We start from the raw sequence: 19,931 nt of genomic DNA, 5'->3' as shown, positions 1-19,931 counted from the left end.
TTTAAGAGATATCTCTTCTGATACTGTATTGTTGTAGGTCTTTACCTTGCAATATAAAGTGTCTTGAGGCAACTGCTGTTGTAATTTGGCACTATATAGAACAAAAAAAGAAACTGAAATGAACTGAACTCATACAAAGGGTTGTGAGGATTAAAATCCAGGTGGAGTGCAAATCCAAAGTCGAACTGCATTATTACAAACTGTTCCATCACATGAAACTGAAATCTGTGGGGAACATGAGCAAATTTTTCAGCATCACTCTGTTTCTAATAGGGATGGGTACCGGTATCCGGTGCCATAATGGCACCGGTTCTGACGTAAACGGTAGTAACCAGACCGAAAAGCAGCGCGCATTTCGGTGCTTTATTTCGGTGCTTTATTTCGGTGCTTTTTTTCCCCTGAGATGTCACACACTTTGGATTCTAGCCAATCATTTTACCTTTGCAAGCGTAGTAGGCGGGCCCAGGTACGTACGTTCTTTTAGAGCAGAGCTACAGATTAAAAACGCCCAAGGCAAAGCAGTCAAGGTCTGGCTGTACTTCACAGCAAAAGATGCAAACTCAGCAGCCTGCAACAAGTGCTTTAAGCTGATACTGTGATACTGTGCAAAGGAGGTAACACCTCAAATCTGATGAAACACCTGGCGATGCATAGCGTTTTTTTAAAAGCCTAGAAAAGCGCCGTATTTGATAGCTTGCTGCAAGACCTCACACCGAGCACATCTACTGCGGGTGTGGTGCCTGTTATCTGACCCAGAGTTAGCAACATGAACCCGAAGAGGAGAGTCCTGGCCCCTAGCCCTGCCAGTGAAGCAGAAATGATGACGGATGATGATGGCAGCAGCAGCAGCCGTTCTTCTCTGCGTGAGTAGCTTAATGTTGTTCGTGTGTAATTTACGCTGACTAGGCTAACCACGTTATTACATTAATGCATGTAAGGTGAACTAGCAAACATCATCATAGCTACATGCGGCTGTCTTCTTGTTTGATGGCAGATACTTCCTTCACCCTGGCCAAAAAGGCTAAAATGACCAAAGAAAAACTGGATAAAAGCTGAGAGGTTTTAGGACAAAGTTTGTGTTTTTCCATTGATTAAACACTGCTTCCAGCCAAGAGTGATACCATATATGCCCCATAGCTGCAGAGAAGACTAACATTGTTATCTTTTTACAAAAAAAAAACAAAAAACAGCTAAACATGAGAGGTTTTTGGACAAAGTTTGTGTTCTTCATTCTTTAAGCACCAGTTTGAGCACCGTTTAAGCACTGGCACAGTTTCAAAAGTACCGGTTTGGCACCGGTATCGGATAAAACCTAAACGATACCCATCCCTAATTTCTAATTTTAGAGATACTGGGCAAACACAAAGAAACAGCCCTACTTATTTAACATTGGCATTGAAAAACATATCCTGGTCAGAAATATTAACAAGATTCCTCACAATGTCATGTGACACTGTGTGTGGCAGGCAAAGTGTGGACCCAAATGCAGGACTCAGAAGCAGAGCTGAACTCAAAATACAGGTTTATTGCTGGACTTACAGAAAACCAGATACAGAGAGCGTAAACTAGGGAGATACTTGGACTTTCCCAACTACACAGGAAACACCAAACATACAGGAAACAAGAGGGAGAACACAGCATTTACCCAAAGAAGGGCTTTTATACACAGAACAAGAAAGAGCAGAGCATACACACCTGGGGAACACAGCTGCACAGTTGGACACCATAGAGACAGCTAGCATTTTAAGGAGAACATGTGGCTAAATATGTTGCTCAAGGAATGTAATTTCATGCACGTCCTATGTCCCCTAATACCCTATGACTTGTTCTTTGTACCTGTACTTGATTTTCTTTTATGATTAAAAGCGATTTCCTGATTATGATTGCCTCATTCAAAATTCGTGATAACTAATTTTGTCAAACCATTTCTTTATTTTATTAATTTTGTTACTGTAAATTCTCATGCAAACCCAAGAAATTAGTATCATTAGCAATTTACTCAAACTTCAGTAAATCCTACCCATTATGTAAATCATTGATGTACCTAATAAATAGTTTTGACGCCTGGGAGATGGCACACATGTTGTCCAAACATACATATATGTGGTTAATGCACAAGATTTCTCTGTCAAAGGGGAGGCGTTCAGCATTTACAGCAAAATATTTTTTTTAACTTCCCATTTATCAGAAAAAAATTTATATTAGTGTCATATCTGTATATTGAATACACAGCTAAATTTAGGTTTTACATTTTTAGCAATTAATTAATACTCAGTGATTCCAGATAAACTTGTCAAACAGAGGATAGTTCATTAATGAATTCTCACTCGCAAGTTGTTGTTTATTGGTCACTCACATCAAATTTGAACACACCAAGTACTCGCCAGGCATTAGTTTTCAGTTTTACATCTTGTGTGAAAAAAGATAATGTTGAGCAGGTGGGTTGGGAGTAGCATATACCACAGGACTTCCTTCCCGAAGAGTTTTTGGTTGCATTTCTCCCCCTGAGTTATTACTTTTTGCTGTTTTGCTAGGCTATACTTGATGGCACCATGGTATACAAGTTTCACAACTGAGAAGCAAATCTCACAACTTGAAAGCCATCTTGAAGTCCTTATCTAAATAAATAAGGAAATGAACTATAACTTGAATTTTAATAGTAACTGAGACATAAAAAATTTGTTGAATCACCAGTTAAATCCAATAAAACTTTGTCAGAAGTTTGACAACTTGGACTAATTAACGTTTCAGAAGCCACCACCAAGTTAAAGTCCTATTTTGCTAGCACAGTTTCATAGCATTATGACTTCCCTTACTGTGTTTCAATGTAACAGCATGCTACACTCACACCATTCAACCATTTCAACTGCTGAGAGGTTCTTTCTGGAATATCTTACCTAGATATTTTTCTTTATAAATATCAGAGATATACATGGCTGATATTTAATATTATTGGCTACTAAATGTCAGCTATTGGCGCTCTGCTATTGGACAAATATTTTACTAAGAAAGTGATTTGTCAGTCACAAGGTAGGATGGCCCTAAAGCACACCCTGTCTTGACACCACTGGGGTCCATACAAGTGAATATCCTATAATCAATAAGACTTGAAATGACTAAGAAAAGATCACCAGGAAAGTTTTAAAAAGAATGCATTTTTAACTTCCTGCATTGCTTCAATGATCAGACATGAAAGTGTCCATCTTTTCTATGCAGTCTGTGGGTTATGTATGTACATGTAAGTGATCATACTGTGAGCTCTCACACTGACTGCACAGGGGCAGGGGTATTAAAGACACTCACAGTATCAGTGCCGAACACAAGAGATACACTGACGATTGAAAACTATCTAAAGAAGACATCTCTGAAGAAGACTGCATCTCCCTGCTGCTCCCCCTAAACCTCAATTTGTCCCCCCCAAAATAAAAATAATCCTAATGTTGCTAAACTTCACAACAGTTTTCTTTTGCCTGGAACGCAGTTAACACCCTTACCCCTCTCCCACAGGAGTGCTCTTGTGTGCACTCCCATGATGAACTGTTGCCAGATTACAATCTGCCGCCTTCAATAAACTCATTAAACTGACAACAGTTGCTTGAATCTACAATTTGATCCAAACTTTGATTTCAGGAAACCACTGATTTACCCCTTTAACAGAATGAACAGGAGAAATGTAAATGCAAAGAAAATGTCAGGGCCAATCAGGGCCAACGGGGTGGATCACCTGGACCAAACAGCCCTTCCATACTATGGAGGGGCTCTTGTGGTTGATATTTTCCAACCAGACTTGAATTAAGATTTACTATATGGGGAAAAAAACACAATATGGTAATTAGCGATTTATTTGATTGCCCCTATTTCATGAGTAATCAGCCTTAATAGACAGATTTCTGTACAGTGGCGAAATGGCTCTTATAGAGTGACATAATTTTGGCTGTGTCAATCTTATATACAGTTTACATCTTGTTTTACATTTTTTTTAGACATACAAAACTAAGTAAGGAAAGTTTTTTTTTTTTTTTTTAATTTGACCCTTTAACATTGTCACCATGGTCACAGCAATGAACAGTTGCCACAAAACCACAATTCATTTCATCAAATTAATGAGACATGGTCTTATTGTCTGGAAATTCATTTCTAAAGGGACATGCGCTGTGGTTATCTGAAATGCACTCATTTGAAAAATATAATGACTCCTTAAATCTGGGAGAGTGACATGATTTATAGTGGTTATTTTCTCAGCACAATATGCTCACAGCATCAGAATAAAAATCGCCCTTTACCCATGTCTGTCCAGTGCTCTGCCCCCCACACCACTGCCAGCCACTATTCATTTGTTTTCCCTATTAGTAATCCAATTATGCACACAGGCTCCTGCCACTGACGTAGCTGATCGTTTTTTAATCATATTAGGCCTTTCAATTCCTTCAATTGTTTGTTTCAAATCAGCTAGAAACATGGTCTCAGGGAGGACAGCGGAATGACACTTTGGCTAATAACTGATAAATGGAAAATCAACATGAAGCTTTTTGTACTGCTGCTTTAGCTTCTAGCCTCCTCTAGCTAACTGCTGCTAGCTCAATCACAAACTGTTTCCCAAAGGTTATACATGAGATGCCCAATAACTGAACCGCTGCTGTTGTCAATATTTAAATACTGATTTAGAGTCCTGGTGTAGACAGAAGCATAGAACTGGGCCTGGCGGGAGAGGAGGCTTTTGAATATACAATTTGGAAACTGTCAATATTCCCACAACTCCAAGGGAATTTGAAAACGGGAAATTGTGTGAAATGTTGACAAATAGATAATCAGTTAAAGGCTAGATAAAGTGAGCCTCACATGCCTCTCTGTCAGCAGAGATAAAAATCTGCAACTGTGGTCAAAGATAAGGGGAAATCTCATGTCCTCCCCATCTTCTTTTTCACAAACTCACCACTGGCATTCATTTTTCTCTCTTTTCAGTCTATAGTGCTCGCTGTCTTTCAGACTCTTCCTTCTGGGGCAAGCAGCTCTTTTATTCTATAGCCTGCTCTACATATGAGCAAAAAACACATTATATCATTATATAACAGTGCTGTTCTGGAATGGTTTGGGGGTTTGTGGTAGAGGTGGATTTTAGTTTAGTCATATATATAACAGGTATATTTTAAATTAAGAGGGCCCTTGCACACCGGTGCGTTGAGCCACCCAACACCTACGTCCAGAAGACGGCGATGGAGATTACCATCTGGTGTAATCTCCATCTGATGCATATCAAGCGTGGAACCACCAGTTAAAATCTCATCTAAATCAATGAGGATGATAACCTACGGTGCATTTCCTCTTTCCACTAGGCAGCACTCTAACAGTTGCTGACAGATGGCACAACAATCTGTTCGGGGCTCGACTCTCATCATGCCTGTGAAGTTTGGGAAAGAAAGGACAATGTGGCTTTTAGTTACAGCAGTTTTGTTCTTTGTGGCAAATGATTGAAACTCGCCGTGCCACCACAGCCACACCGTTTCAGGAAACACCAAAAGCTTCACAATTTAACATCATCAAAGTCTTAAGATTCCACTCACCAAAGACCATGTCGATCTGATGAAACCCCTAGTAGGAGTTCATTAAAGTCCAAGAACTGAAAACTGCGAAAAATTTCCCAGAAATAACACGTTCCATTTAAAATGGCTGACTTCCTGTTGGATGGGGGATATTGCGCCAAGAGACTTTTTGAAATTTTGTAGGGGGCGCTGTGGCTCCATTTTTGGAATATTCCATGACGATGACCATGTAACAAGAAAGAATGATTGTTGGGTTTTGTATTATTGTAGGGTCTACCTTACAATATAAAGCGCCTTGAGGCGACTGTTGTTGTGATTTGACGCTATATAAATAAAACTGAATTGAATTGAATAGAAATTTTGGACAAAAAAAGGATTTTAATTTGGTAGAAATCCAGTGGGCCATTAAGCAAAGAAGCTATCAGTAAATGGTCATTACACAGTGCACTCGAGACACTGATTCTAGAACAATGTATTAAAACTTCAAAGATCACTTCTTTCACACCCAACTTGATGTAAAAGCGTAACATGTATATAACCTTTCCTCTCCAGCGATGGTTTACTGGTCTTTATTTTCTTTGCAGATTGTTTTTTTTCTTTAAATTTATTTAGTTTTTGCAAATGATTCTGTAGAAAGCAACATCACCTATATTACGTGGTGGCTTATGTATTTAAGTAATGGATAGAAGCATTCTTATACCAACTGGACCGTTTCTGCTGTTGTTTCCTTCCTTTCCACTGTTGGGGTTCAGAATGCTAAGAGTTTTCTGGGCTTAGATTTGCTGAGCCTGCAGGCAATAATAAACTTCTGACATGTTTCCTCAGCTCAAATGCCACCTTTGGTGTCCTCTCTGTGTGACACAGGCTGTATTATCCTCACAACCGGCAAAAATGCCTCTGCAATCTTGGTGTTGGAAAAATTTCTCCTCCTGCCTTCTGTCTCATGCACTCTACACTTACACTGCACAAAATCACAAAGAACATCGACACTTGCAATGAATGTGCTAGAGTCTTTTCTGTACCCCGTGAGTGTTTGTATCCTATTCCCTAATAAGAAAATGCAGTCTAACCTAGTACAGAACTTCTAACAAGAGTATAGCAACACAGTTAGAGAATGTGCACTACAAGGAGTATACAAGTGTTTCTGGCTGTGGTCCCAGAAAGCTATTGATCATGGATGTTCTGTGCTATGAGTGTGTCTGCTGCTGGATTACTGCAGTGCTTATGTGCATCTGTTTGTCTGGCTGTGGACCAGATAAGGAAACAGACAGTGGAGCTTGAGCCGAGCTGGTAGCAATGACAGTGCAGCGTACAGTGAGCAGTCTGGAGGCGTTTCTGTCACTGATTCTTACAACCTTTGCAACAGCTTCTGACTGCTCATCTGTGGGCATCAGTACCAGCCAACACTAGATGGCGACAGTATTTCTACTAGTGAGCTTCACTTCTCATGCACATCGACATGAAGCGAAGAAAAAACAAAGTTTAGTTCAAATAATGATTTCTATGCAATAAACTAATCACACACTATTAACATGATTTTTGAATTTGCTTACATTAGTGCAAACTTGCCAGGTTATTTTCTTCTTTTACTTGTAACAAAGCAAAATCCTCATTTTGCACCCTGAGGATGCAGCACTTGGTGAAAGTCTGAACTATATAAATGGTAAATGGTAAATGGCCTGTATTTATATAGCGCTTTACTAGTCCCTAAGGACCCCAAAGCGCTTTACATATCCAGTCATCCACCCATTCACACACACATTCACACACTGGTGATGGCAGCTACATTGTAGCCACAGCCACCCTGGGGCGCACTGACAGAGGCGAGGCTGCCGGACACTGGCGCCACCGGGCCCTATACATAGAAGGGTCTCGAGAGCTAGTGATGAAGCGTCTTCTGTCACCATTAAACTGAAGGAGGAATGCAGGTGAAGCTCATAGTGCCAAGTTATGTGAAGCAGCGATATGCTATTGCCTGGCAACAATGATTCGGCCGGCATAATATGAAAATTGGATTGCAGGACTTGAGATGATGAGAATCTCTGTGTTCCCGCTATCACTGAGGTGTTACTGAACGTGTTTATGCTCTCAGCATCAGCATGCTTGTACTAACCAACAGAACAAATACTGCCATGCACACTCTGCTAAGTATCACTGTGATAATTTATGACCAAGAGGGGGCACAGGATATGTTTTTTAAGCATGTGTCTGTTTTCACATGGGAGAAGCTGTTAAAGGAGTGAAAGCGATGTGTGTGGGTTTAATGATTGGCAAAGGATCCCTGCTCTTACCTGATAGATATGACATCAGAGTAAAATGTGTTGTAAGTCCTTCTTTTGATATCTGCGGGCACCCTTGTTTGTCATTAGAAGGCACTAGAGAAGTAGCAGATCACTTTCCATGTATACATCAAAGCAAATGTAATGTCTTCAGTGGAACCCAGCGGCCAGAGTTAATGTGATTCTGATCTGAGTATGTGTGTGTGTGTTTGTGTGTGTGTTTGTGTATGTATGACAGGTAGGTTGATGTAGTGGGCGAGGGAGATGCCGTTGCACCAGACCTCTGTCTCTGTGTGCGACACAGGTCCAGTGTCATAACCATGTCTCTGATGCTGCTGTCACATCCACACCCACATCCATAAAATTTGGAAGACTGTTCGTTACTCAGAGACTGGAGACTTAACTCATCAACAAGAAAGCGCAATTACCAATGGTCATATCCATGTTGTCCTGAGCTTGGAAATGGGTAGAGACGTTTGTGACATGAAAGGTGGGTGGCTGTGGCTCAGGGGGTGGAGCAGGCTGTCTAACAATGGGAAGGGTGGTGGTTTGTGTTGGTGCTTAGGTATAGGTCTAGTCTAAAACGTGTGTGAGATTGGGTGAAATACTCAGATTAGAAAAATTTACACAAGTCCATTTACTGTTTGCCTCAAACTCAACAGTACTGTAAAACAAACACAGTACTGTTCTCATTTTTATTGGATTTGAAAACACTGTTTTTAAAAAATAACTGCTATGATTTGAGAACTTAAGTACATTTCTATGGGGCCAGAAACACAAGCAGTCAGATAGTGAAGAAAATGGCTGAAAAGTTAATAGTTTAGCCAGACTGCATGATTTTATACATAAAACACAATCATGGTAAGAATGCAGAACCATGGTGATGGATGTTTCACAACTAAGACCGAGTCCAAGCTTCCACTGCGGTGCAGGCATTAGCAGCAAAGCACACGCAGCTATCTGTGCGACAGTAGACACAAATATGAATGGCACTTTCTGTTTTCAAAATCAGAGCACTGCAGTTGTCTTCAACATCAGTGTCAGGTCATTTTGTCCCATGCACAGTGGCAGATTGGATACAGCTTGAAAGTGATGACAGTTAATGATCACAGCACTGAGGCACATTATGCACATCCCAGGTCAAACTAACTAACCCATATTTTATTTACTATAGAACAGAGGAAATAGATCAAAGGTTTAAATTGATAAAATGTACCAATTTGAGAAAAATAATAGTTCATTTTTAATTTGTTGGCAGCAAAACATCTCAGAAAAGTTGGGACAGGCCATTCAGTGCGTCTACATTCTCTGTCTTTTAACAACAGTCTGTGAATGTCTAGGAACTGAGGAAACCAGTTGCTGACTTTTGGGAGAGTAATGTTATCCCATTCTTGACCCCATACCATCAGAGGTGAAGGCCTGCCTTGCCTGGATTCATTTTAAAAGAAATTTAGCCCAGAGAAGACAGCAACATTCCTGCATCATGTTCACATATGGCTACTGTTTTGGATGATCGAGTTTTGACCTGTATTTGTGGATGGCATAGCAAACTGTGTTTACAGACAGTGATTGTAGGAAGTTATTGTTTTCAATGCAGTGCCACCTTACAGCCTGAAAATTATTCTTAGATATTTTGGATCAGTTACTCTTCCAGCCTTCTTTTGGACTTGGATTTGTATTAGCTAGCTTTCAAATACTTTCAAAATGTACTAAGGCATGGTGCAGTCCAGGAAAGCCACTTAAATGCTTTGAGAAACTATGAATGGTGATTTTTGTCTCGCTCTCTCCACTTCTCTGTCATCTGACTGTCGGGCTGAGATCCTGGTGCAACAAAATTTACCAGTAAGGAAGACGTCTTGAAGCATTCTCAATCATCCAGGAAAGTAAATCTCCAAAAGTTGATTCTGTTCATCTGGACGTAGCGTTTTGTGGGAGAAACGTTTCGTCACTCATCCAAGTGACTTCTTCAGTCTCTATTTGACCTCCCAGCCCATTGTCCCTTCAGTGGGCTGTTTCAGTCATTATGCAAATGTATTGTTTATAAGATTTGGGGAAACCTGCAGTCAGCTGAGACTGAAGAAGTCACTTGGATGAGTGACGAAACGTTTCTCCCACAAAATGCTACATCCAGATGAACAGAATCAACTTTTGGAGACAGTAAGGAAGACAGTATGGACACCTGGACAGGAAGATCATAAACTTAAGGAAATATATGTTTTTGTATTCCCCTCCTGAAATCAATCCTGCATGCAATTAGCCCAATAGTCAGTTATTGTCAGTGTGCTAAAACCTTTAAGCAGTATATAAAAACTATTTCCAAATGAATTCATGATGAATTTATGGATGACCTCTTCTCTAAACAAACCAACAGTATTGATTCTCCTTTTGTTTGATTAATGAGTTCTTGGTGCTCTATTGGCCAACTGTTGGTTATTGTTTTCTGCCTGGAAATTCTGAGACAGTATTTTATTTCCAGACTGGCAAGGGAATTGTTTCGAGTGTCTGGACACAAGATATCATTATTATTTTGTGTCAGTGTATTTACAGTGTATTACAATTCTATAGTGATACAATGTATTACTTGTCACACCCCTGCTTACAAAGTAACCATTTTACTTTGTTAAAATGATCAAAATTTCAGCTTCTCCTATTCATCATTTACATGAAAATTTATGTTGCACTGTGGATTGATTTTGTGAAATGACTGGATAATTAGTTGAGGAGACATTTGGCAGAAGACTAAACAGACTTCTTCAAAAAATAATGTTACTTCACTGAGTGAGATATACCACCTTGATAGTACCTGACCTGTAAAAAAAAGCTTGTATTTTCTAACCTATATTTCTCATAAAATTAGATGCAAGCTGATGATTACAAAGACGATTAATGGGGTTGAGGGAATTGTACATCCAAATCAAACCATACCAAATTGTAGCTTGAAATGATGAAAATATAGTTGAGTTAGAGGCATTAGAAAATAAGGGTTTGTAGAAATGTCATACTTTTTACCCCTCTATGGCATGAGTTTTCATTTATTTGGAGGAAAAAAAAAACTCCCTATTTTGTGAGAGCTTGTTTGTCCCAGTTGAAATATCAGTTACAAAATAGGTTCCAAAATGTCACCGTTTTCTGTATATACTCATAGATTTTACTAGGAACAAGCAATTTATTCAGTTTTCATTTTTATTTTAATGAACATCAAATCAATTTTTATATAAGCAATTTCACTTATTAAGAGAAGAAACCTATCCAAACCTACCTTTACCTATGAAAAAAGTAATTAACTGTCATTTACCACGGTTTTATGAAAGCTGAATTTAAATTCAATAGCCACACCGAGGTCTAATTACTGTCAGTCCTGTTAAATCAAAGAGAAGTAGGCTAAAAGATCTCAAAAAGGCAACACTTCATGCCATGATCCAAAGCACAGATGAGAAGCAGTCATTGAAATTTTTCAGTCGAGAAAAGGCTTTGGGACTCCAGCGAACCACAAGGAGAGCCATGAATGGAGTAAACCTGGAAAAAGTGAACCTTCCCAGGAGTGGCTCACCTACCAAATTTGAACCAAGGGCACACCAGTGACTCAGATGGTTAGGACCTCACTGGCCTCAGTTAAGATCAGCACTCATGATTCAAAAGTAAGAAAAGGAGTGGACACAAAGGGAATCCATGCGAGAGTTCCAAGGTGAAAAACCACGCTGACCTCATACCACAGAGAGTGTGGTTATTAAGAAGACAGTGACGTGGCTACACATTTCACCTCTGCCATGTGTTATAGGCAGAGCGATGCAGGCAGGGAATCTCATTCTACTGCATCTGACCTCATGTCAGCTCCACTGAAGTGGGTGTCACCTCATTCAGAAATGAATCGCCGTTCTTGCCACAGGATTGTTGCTACCTCAAGAGTTTAATTGAGGCAGAAGGCTGTGTGAGTGAGAAATCTAAAGATGTAGAGAAAAGAACAGAGGAGAAGGAGGGAAAAACAAAGGGAAGGAAGAAAACAGAGGATGCAATGGAGAGGAATGAAGTGTTTAAAGGTGAAGGATCACATCAGACCCGTCTGTTTCATCTTAACAGTGACAGTGGCTTTGTTGAACCTTTAGACGGCAGAAAATAGACCGAGCCATTTATCTGTGTAAAGAATAGCACAGTGCAGATGAACAAATCTGTAAACCCTGATCTGAGGTCAGATGTTTCTCTGAATGGATGAGTCCAGGGGTGGGAGATTGGAAAAGCTTGTCCTCCATCCACTGTGTGACATGATGCAGCTGCTTCAGCAAATAATAAGGATAACTGCAGACATCAAAGTTTTTGTATTCTTAATAAAGAGTAGGCTATTTGCACGGCCCTGAGACAAGATTGTATCATCGTTTAAATTATCCCATTTAAGTAATAAAACAGGCAGAAGTGTCCTCCTTCCCTTTAAAAATTGAACAAAAATGTCAAATTATTTGTGAGATGAACAAGAAGAACATTACATTAGAACCTCACATTAGAATTGCCTGAGAGTTACATTTTTGGACATGCAAATAATAAAACACAAGAAATGTGAGAAACCAGAACTGATAAATATTTTATAAACATGTATTCTGTCAGGTTGGCTTTTAGTGCATCATCCTTTTAAAGGCAGACTGTTTTCAGCAAAAGATAGTGTTTTCACTCTCATGAGAGAAAGCTGCATGTTTACTTTATTTCCTTTTTATACTATATATTTTGCAAAATACTTTGCAAAGGAATGGTGTGCTATTTGCAGTCTTGTCACAAACATGTAGATTTAAGAGTCAGCTATTTTCTTTAAAAGCATCAGTGTATCCAACTCACTCCTAAACAATAATGCAAAGCTGCTATTTCCTGAACCAAAAATCATTGAATGTCTTGACTGCTCTGATTTGCATAAATGTGAATCAAAACCTGAATCAGTCACAATACTATATAAAGTAAAAAATTACATAAACCTGTACACTGAATGTAACACTCTAGTCAATCATAAAACAACAAAATTATGTACAGAGCAAGACAACATAAATTAGCCCAAAATATTCAAAAACAACATGCACTGAGAGAAAAAGACGATCAAGTTTATTAAACTGGTTGTAAGAACTAATAGTGTCATGGTCTGGGTGAGTCATGGTAATTTTCCACAGCATCTGCTCTCCTCCTCTGGGTGGAGCCCTTATTGCACCTCCCTGGATTCCCACCCGGTGGCAATCATCACCTGCAGTAAGACCAGCGCTCACAACTAGTCTTTGCCAGATTATCTGCTAACCCATGTTAGTTTGTGGCCTCACGTATCTCTTGTTTATCATAGTGTTTGTACTTACCTTGTTTTCGCTTATGTGGACACTGGTGTCTACTGTACTGCTGCTGTTGGTAAAAAACCCTCATTCATCGTACCATTCTCAGCTTCCTGACTCCCTGCACTTCGGGCTCACCTGGATCTCTGCCTCTCGCCTTCCCCTCCTGCAAGCAAGTCAGGCATCACAGTTTGATTACTGGACCTTTAAACTCACCATTCCTCTGGAAATCTCTGACCACTCTCCTCATCTGTTTCAGTGCCTTTGGTCAGCAACAGTTTCCCCCCCGTCAAGCTCCTGCACACAGCAGCCATAGTAACATAATACTGTTCGCGTTTACAGCCTTGGCCTTTCTAGTTTCCTAATCATTCAGCTCATGTTTAGTGTTTTTGACTTGGTTCATAGTCACAGCCTAGTTTATCTGTTATCTCTCATCATTGTAAAAAAAAAAGCTCTTTGTTCACTACGCTCCGAGCCTCCGGTTTTTGAATCTGCATTTGAGTCCACTTCTCTTCTCGGGCCGCTGAGCCCGAGAAAAGAAGTGGTACTATTTATATTGACAAATAGTAAATATTACAGCATTGCAGTCAAGAGAGTAACAATAGAATATAGAGGAAATGAAATCCAGTCCTGTCACTGTGTAAGTTCTACATAAAAAAACAAACAAACTTAAGTGAATATGACGATGATTTAACTCAATAAATAAATTGGCTTTTCTGTTCAGTTGAGTTCTTCCTCTGCTCCTCTGGATATGACTGTTGTCCATTATTACTGTTATGTGCACATATCTCCAAGCCTCCATAAGGCCTTTAGAAAGTTTAGTTTCTAAAGTTTAAAGACTTTATATGGACTTTTAGCCATCTATGCATGCAGATTTATTTACACATATTAAAAGGACACATTCACAAATCTATATAAAGACTTATTTATAGATTTACAAATCCGATTTTAGATTTGTAAATCTCTCTCTCTCATGCACACAGACACAGTTCTGCTAGAGCGTCATAGATGCTAAAATGGTTAACTATTCTACAAGCAGTTGGTAAAATATCAGCTTAGAAATCCAGCTGCCACATAGTTTGAATCCTTTAACTGTGGCAATTGAGAACATTTCTGTTGTCACTAAATGTGTGGCTTTATGGATCAGCAGGCATTCTGATGCAGCAACCTTTGTATTTCTGCATCAGAATGTCTGGTGCCAAATTGGTTTGAATAAGTGCTTTTGAAAATACATCATTAATAAATGTTTAAAACACATGTAAAAGATTTCATTATTATGAAATTATTTTGCCATTTTGAGTTACTGTTGAGTTACTTTTTAACTCACAGAGCAACTTGTGTTATTTTCTGTCGAACCAAATATTTTGTGTATCTGTAGATGTCGAGTACACGGGCCGATAAATGGAGAAACATACAGGTATGGTTAAGAGGAAAGATTCAAGTTCCAAAATCTATTTTTCACCTAGTAGCATCTCAACCTACTTATTAGTTTGCATTCCTTCATAAACAGCAATAAAGGCAACAAACTGAGAGTGTGTCATGAAACGCCAAACAAGAGGCAACGGGAACATGGGAGAGAGAGGGAAACAAACCAATTATAAGCAATTGATTTACTTCCAGGCGGACTTATGGGCGCCTTAGCTTGCCAGTCAGGTTCCAGGTAATTCAGGGGATTGCAACCATTGCCATGTACTTCAGTTATTGGAGCAATCCTATGTCAGCCTCCATGAGAGCTTATGGTAAGACAGGAATATTAATAAGAAGCTGTGGTTTTCAAAGACTGGAGCTTTTGAGATCTTACGTTATCCAAAATGACACCTCTACCCCAATTCTGTAGTGCAAGGGGACCATTGGCAGACTGGATATAAAGAATATTTCTTCCTCTATGTTTCTGGGTGTATTCCTTTCAAAAATGCTGCATCACATATTTTTTAAATATATATTAAATCAACCTGGCACACATTCTAATCATTCATGTCAAGGACTTTTTCTTGGTGGGGTCTCTTAATTGTGAAAGGCTTAGTGGACCTCATTCTGCTCTCTTTGACAGCTGAACACTCCCATCAGGAAATGCATTATTATGCAGTTGTTCAGTTATACAGGCTGAAGGACGAGATCTGAAAGACGAAAGACAAAAGAGAAGCTTAGGTCCAGCGTGACCTACTTCACCCTAACTCAAACACATCCAGACACACCGTCTTGAAATTGTAACCGTCCCCCTTTTTCGCATTCCATCTTCATCTCGCAGACTTGTCCTATCACCTCTTGACTTTCTCCTCTTTCTTTAGTCCACCGCCCCCCTCCGCTGACTCTTCAATCACAAGAGTTTGGCTGGCAGTGGGATCAAGCCACTGTGAGATGTATGAGCGTGAAAAAAAAATGGATGGCTAATTCAATCAAGTCTATTATTCCTAAGGCAGCGCCGTGTTATCAGTGGCACAGCAAAGGCGTTTTGATGCATTGCCTTCGTGCTCAGCCTCCCCCACTACCACACTACCACAGAAGTCTAAGTTGTTGTGGTCCTTTGAAGGTGGGGGTGGGAATGGGGAGGGTGGGGGGTGGTTCAGACTCACAGAGTTATCAGAGACCAGAGAGGGCTCGTTTTAGCTGCACACAAAAACACTAGAAAACTGCCATTGTAGAAGTAAGAAATCAACTTTATGCCCCCCCCCCCCCCAAAAAAAACCACAACAAAAAAACAAAGCACAATAAACAAACAAACAAAAAAGAATGCTGTATATAAGAGTGTTTATACAGCATAAAACTTCGCAGCTGCGTTTGAAAGTATGAATGTTGGCTGGTACAGGAATCAGAATCTAGAGATCTCACTATACTATTAACTATTATTAAACTCTAAATATTCACCACTGACAGAATTTGTTATTAAGCTCTACAAGTCCTTGAGTCCTTATTTGTTCTGTTTTAAAACTTAGTTGGACCAGCCCCAATAAAATGGTATCGATGAGATCTACGAAGGGCGTATTCCATTTCTGACAGAAATGGATCCACAGTCTGTGGAATATTCCAGCTCACTGGTTTTCACAACAGTATGTTTGATGGATTCTTTTCCAAAGATGAAATATTTCAACTCACATGAACATGGATTCAATTATGTTTTCACCCAGTTATGACATAAACATGGTATGCAATCACAATGTGTGAAAACTTTGCATTTAGTGTGAACACACCATTACAGTTTGTTGCATTTCACTCAAATCAACAAAAGAATGCATTAAGTGGGAAAACAGGTGATGAGGGTATTTTAATCCAGTAGAGATCACTATGAAAATGAAGTTATTTATGTTTGTTAAAAGATATCCAGTACAAATTTCTTGCATTTTTATTAGAAACTAGTATTTACTGGTAAACATTTTAAGTCATAGTTATTGCCTGTCGTATGCCAAAATGCAGTAAGGCAGTAAAGCAAATCCTGCCATGGGAACTCATGGGGTCAGTTTCGGGTACAGGAACTGGAGCCACCGAGAGAGTGGAAAAACCCTAAAACAGGAAACAAACTAGTGCAAGACCATGACACTGCCATAAAGTTTAACCTTTAAATGAGGTCCTATCTCATTAAATATACACAAATTTTCATTTGATACACTAGGTGTGTATTTTAAACATTTTCATTTCACTCTTAGTGCAATACACATGGAAGCAAAAATCCTAAAATCTCAAAATGTTTTCACAAAACAACATGAACAATGAAAAACAGAGTGATTCTTTCACACTTTCAAAATGTTAAAAAACATTCAGTGAAATATGTTTGTCATCCATAGACACTCTACAGTTATTTAGGTGAACTACTTCTAGTTGAGACTGCAAACTCACCTGAGGGTCTTCTTGTTACACCCAGGAGAAATCCTTCTTTGCTTTATTGAGCTGCATCTTTAACTGTGTAAAAAGAGACACAAAACCTGTGACACAGTAACTACCTTCATTAGGAATAGAATATGCTGGTTGATCACCAGCTCGGATTTAGAAATCTTTGTCAATCAAAGCCTTTCAATACACAATGCTATGGAATGATTTAAAACTGTGTCATGTGCTTGGAAATTTAAGGTGAAATGAATATATATCGTAATGGTTGTGGATTTTGTCACAGGATTTAATTTGCGGATAGTATTATGTAACCCACAATATCAAGCATGCATTTATTGTTCTGTAAACTAAAATATTCTGAACATGGTGCATTAAATATTGTATTTGAAGAAGTGAGAGTTCAGTGGATTTAAACCATGAATAATAATACAACATGCATATGTATGGGTGACTCCATATCCTGGCTGCTGCGGAGCTGATGATGTTAACATTTTTCAAAAAATCTAGTTAGAGAGTGTTGACGGATACAGATCCTTTATGAAGTCAGTAATGCATCTCCAGCATATTGAGAAGCTGATTAACTTTTAATACTAGGTCAGTTGTTTCTTAACAGCAGTAATGTCTTGCACTGTATGTGCAGACATTGGCCTGATTATTCATACACCCACATTTCTTTTACATGAAGTATAGTTTGACATATTGTTGCCACTGTTTTATATATTTCTATATAATATAACCAAGGACTATCAAGATAAAACTCAATACTGATAATACAGATTGGCATGTCTTCAGGCAGCTTACCATGGAAGTGATAGATACCTTTTTTTTTTGTGAAATATTGATATCACACGATGACAGGTCAGAGATATTTCAAGCTGCCCACCCTATCCACTTGGACTTCCAAGTCTAATGCCTGGAATCTGAAGGATCACAGTCACAGTGAGTAGAGCAGGGGTTCAGCAGGAAGACACAGTACTCTGGTTTTGAGGGCAAGGAAAAATACTCATACTACGTGTGGGCTTTTAGATACCAAGTTCAGGACCCGTCTGCATGAGGAGTATAATCTCACAGTTAAGCAACCAGTCTGGAAGGCACTGTTCCAAGCCCTAATACATTTGTCACAGTCTGGCTGAGAAGCTGACTGTGTGGAGTGAGGAGGTGGACCCAAGTGCAGACACGTGAAGAGACAAAACTTGACGTAACAAAAAATGAGCCATTTATTAAGGCTGGCAAAAATAATACAAACAAAGGGAGAGGGCGAAAACCAAATCTAAACTGGGTGAACTAAGGCTAAACATAAAAAACCATGGAACGCGAACAAGAACATAGAAACCTGACATGAAATCCTGGCGTGATGTGGAAACAACGCAGGACAACAGACGATCAGACGAGGAATGAACGGAAACACACAGACTAAATGCACACTGGAGGTGATCAGGGGAAGTGGAAACACATGGGGAAACAGGAAGCATAATGGGATGCAACCATGGCAACATGAGCCTGACACAGAAGACGTAGACATGAAACACATGAAGGGTGAGGGAGACTTAAACACAGGAGGTGAAGACACAAGGGGAATCTAAGAAATAATGAACTATAACAACAACCTAAGCATAATAGAAATGAACTTAGATAATCTAATGAACTTAAACATAAACATAAAAATATAATACAAATTTAAAATGCTGGGTGAAATGATCCAGGATCATGACAGAATTTTCAAATAGAATTTCACATGAAATATTACAACAAACTGCAAAGATACTTAGACAGTTGGATATGTATATATGATCTGAATATATGATGGATAATTGGGAATTGTGTCTGAACTAAATGTAACTGTAATGCACCTACGCTACGCTGCTTAACAATGGTGGATGTTGTTGCTGTGGTGAAACTACAATAACATTAAGATGGACTACAAATCTATAAATATGGACCAATAAAGTGAAATGCTTGTTACAATTAGATTACTTGGGGATCACTGCGCAGGCAATTTCTTCAAAAGTTTTAATTCACAGCCCTCTACTGCCTGCTCCACCACACACCATGGCCTTCACACCCCCCTGTTACCTTTAATGATTTTGCCCTTTTCCCCTTCTTCCCCCCTTTGTTAACAATAATAAAAATAATAAACTAAAAATGAACCAAATGTGGAAGTGGACGATGCAATCATCTATATTCCACAGAGAGCTTATTTCCATCTTTGATAGTAATGGCTTCACAGTGAGTCTTTTATTTATCAAGTGCATTTAACACAGTCCAGTCTGCTGCTACTGAGAGAGAGATATCTCAGAAATTACTGACAGTCATCAGTCTGATTTGGTTGTGTGTAGTACAGGAGCTCTATAAGGAACTGTGCAATCTCTGTTTCTTTTCACCCTTTAAAATGAGAGTGTGTGAAAGTTAAACAATCTTGATTGGTTAACAGGAGAGGTAAAAGCAAAACTGCCTTTTGCATTCATAAATTGTTTTTATCTTAATGAAAACAAAATATGTCCTTCTCCCAGTTTGTCTAGGTCAGCCCTGTGCCACTCCTCCTCTATAATGGCTTCTCGTTCCTGTCCTACAGACGGATTTTAAGAATTGAAACATGCTTCAACATTGCATTGTTAAGGAGAAAAATGAGCAGAGCCCCATGGCTAGAGTCCAGAAATCCAAGTCCTTACTTTAGCAAGCCAAACGTTAATCATCAATCACTAAAGTGATTATTTCCAGTAAGAGGCAAGCTCACCTGTGTGCGTGTGTGGTATCACTCTGTCCTGTCTTGGGTGCTGTCTTCTCTCTTGTGGACATCAGGAAGAGTGGTCAAAGCTGTCATAATGATATTTAGGGCAAGATTTACAGTCTGTGCCAGCGGAAGATGTCTGATTACCAGGGTAAGACCAGTTCTATGAAAACTGAGAAATTCTCATCATCAGAAGTCTCCTCTCCTATGACCAGACTCAGAAGCTCCACCACCACATCTCACTTCAAATACAAAGTCTCCTGATCAG

General features: G+C 39.2%; 1 long non-coding RNA gene across 1 annotated transcript; it reads right to left on the bottom strand.

Annotated features, from left to right (window-relative positions):
* Nucleotides 1-12,920: 12,920 nt before the first annotated feature.
* Nucleotides 12,921-18,356, bottom strand: LOC113028006 (uncharacterized). The gene is made up of 5 exons (XR_003273177.1): nt 17,966-18,356; nt 17,755-17,855; nt 16,945-17,007; nt 13,141-13,279; nt 12,921-13,034 (listed from the first exon to the last, which is right to left on the bottom strand). It is a non-coding gene; the product is annotated as an uncharacterized LOC113028006 (long non-coding RNA).
* Between the last annotated feature and the right edge of the window lie 1,575 nt (nt 18,357-19,931).

Source organism: Astatotilapia calliptera, chromosome 8 (genome assembly GCF_900246225.1).
Source record: "Astatotilapia calliptera chromosome 8, fAstCal1.2, whole genome shotgun sequence".
NCBI classification, from domain to species: Eukaryota; Metazoa; Chordata; class Actinopteri; order Cichliformes; family Cichlidae; genus Astatotilapia; species Astatotilapia calliptera.
Note: the sequence above shows the minus strand (reverse complement) of the source record. Positions and strands in the feature narration are given on the sequence as shown.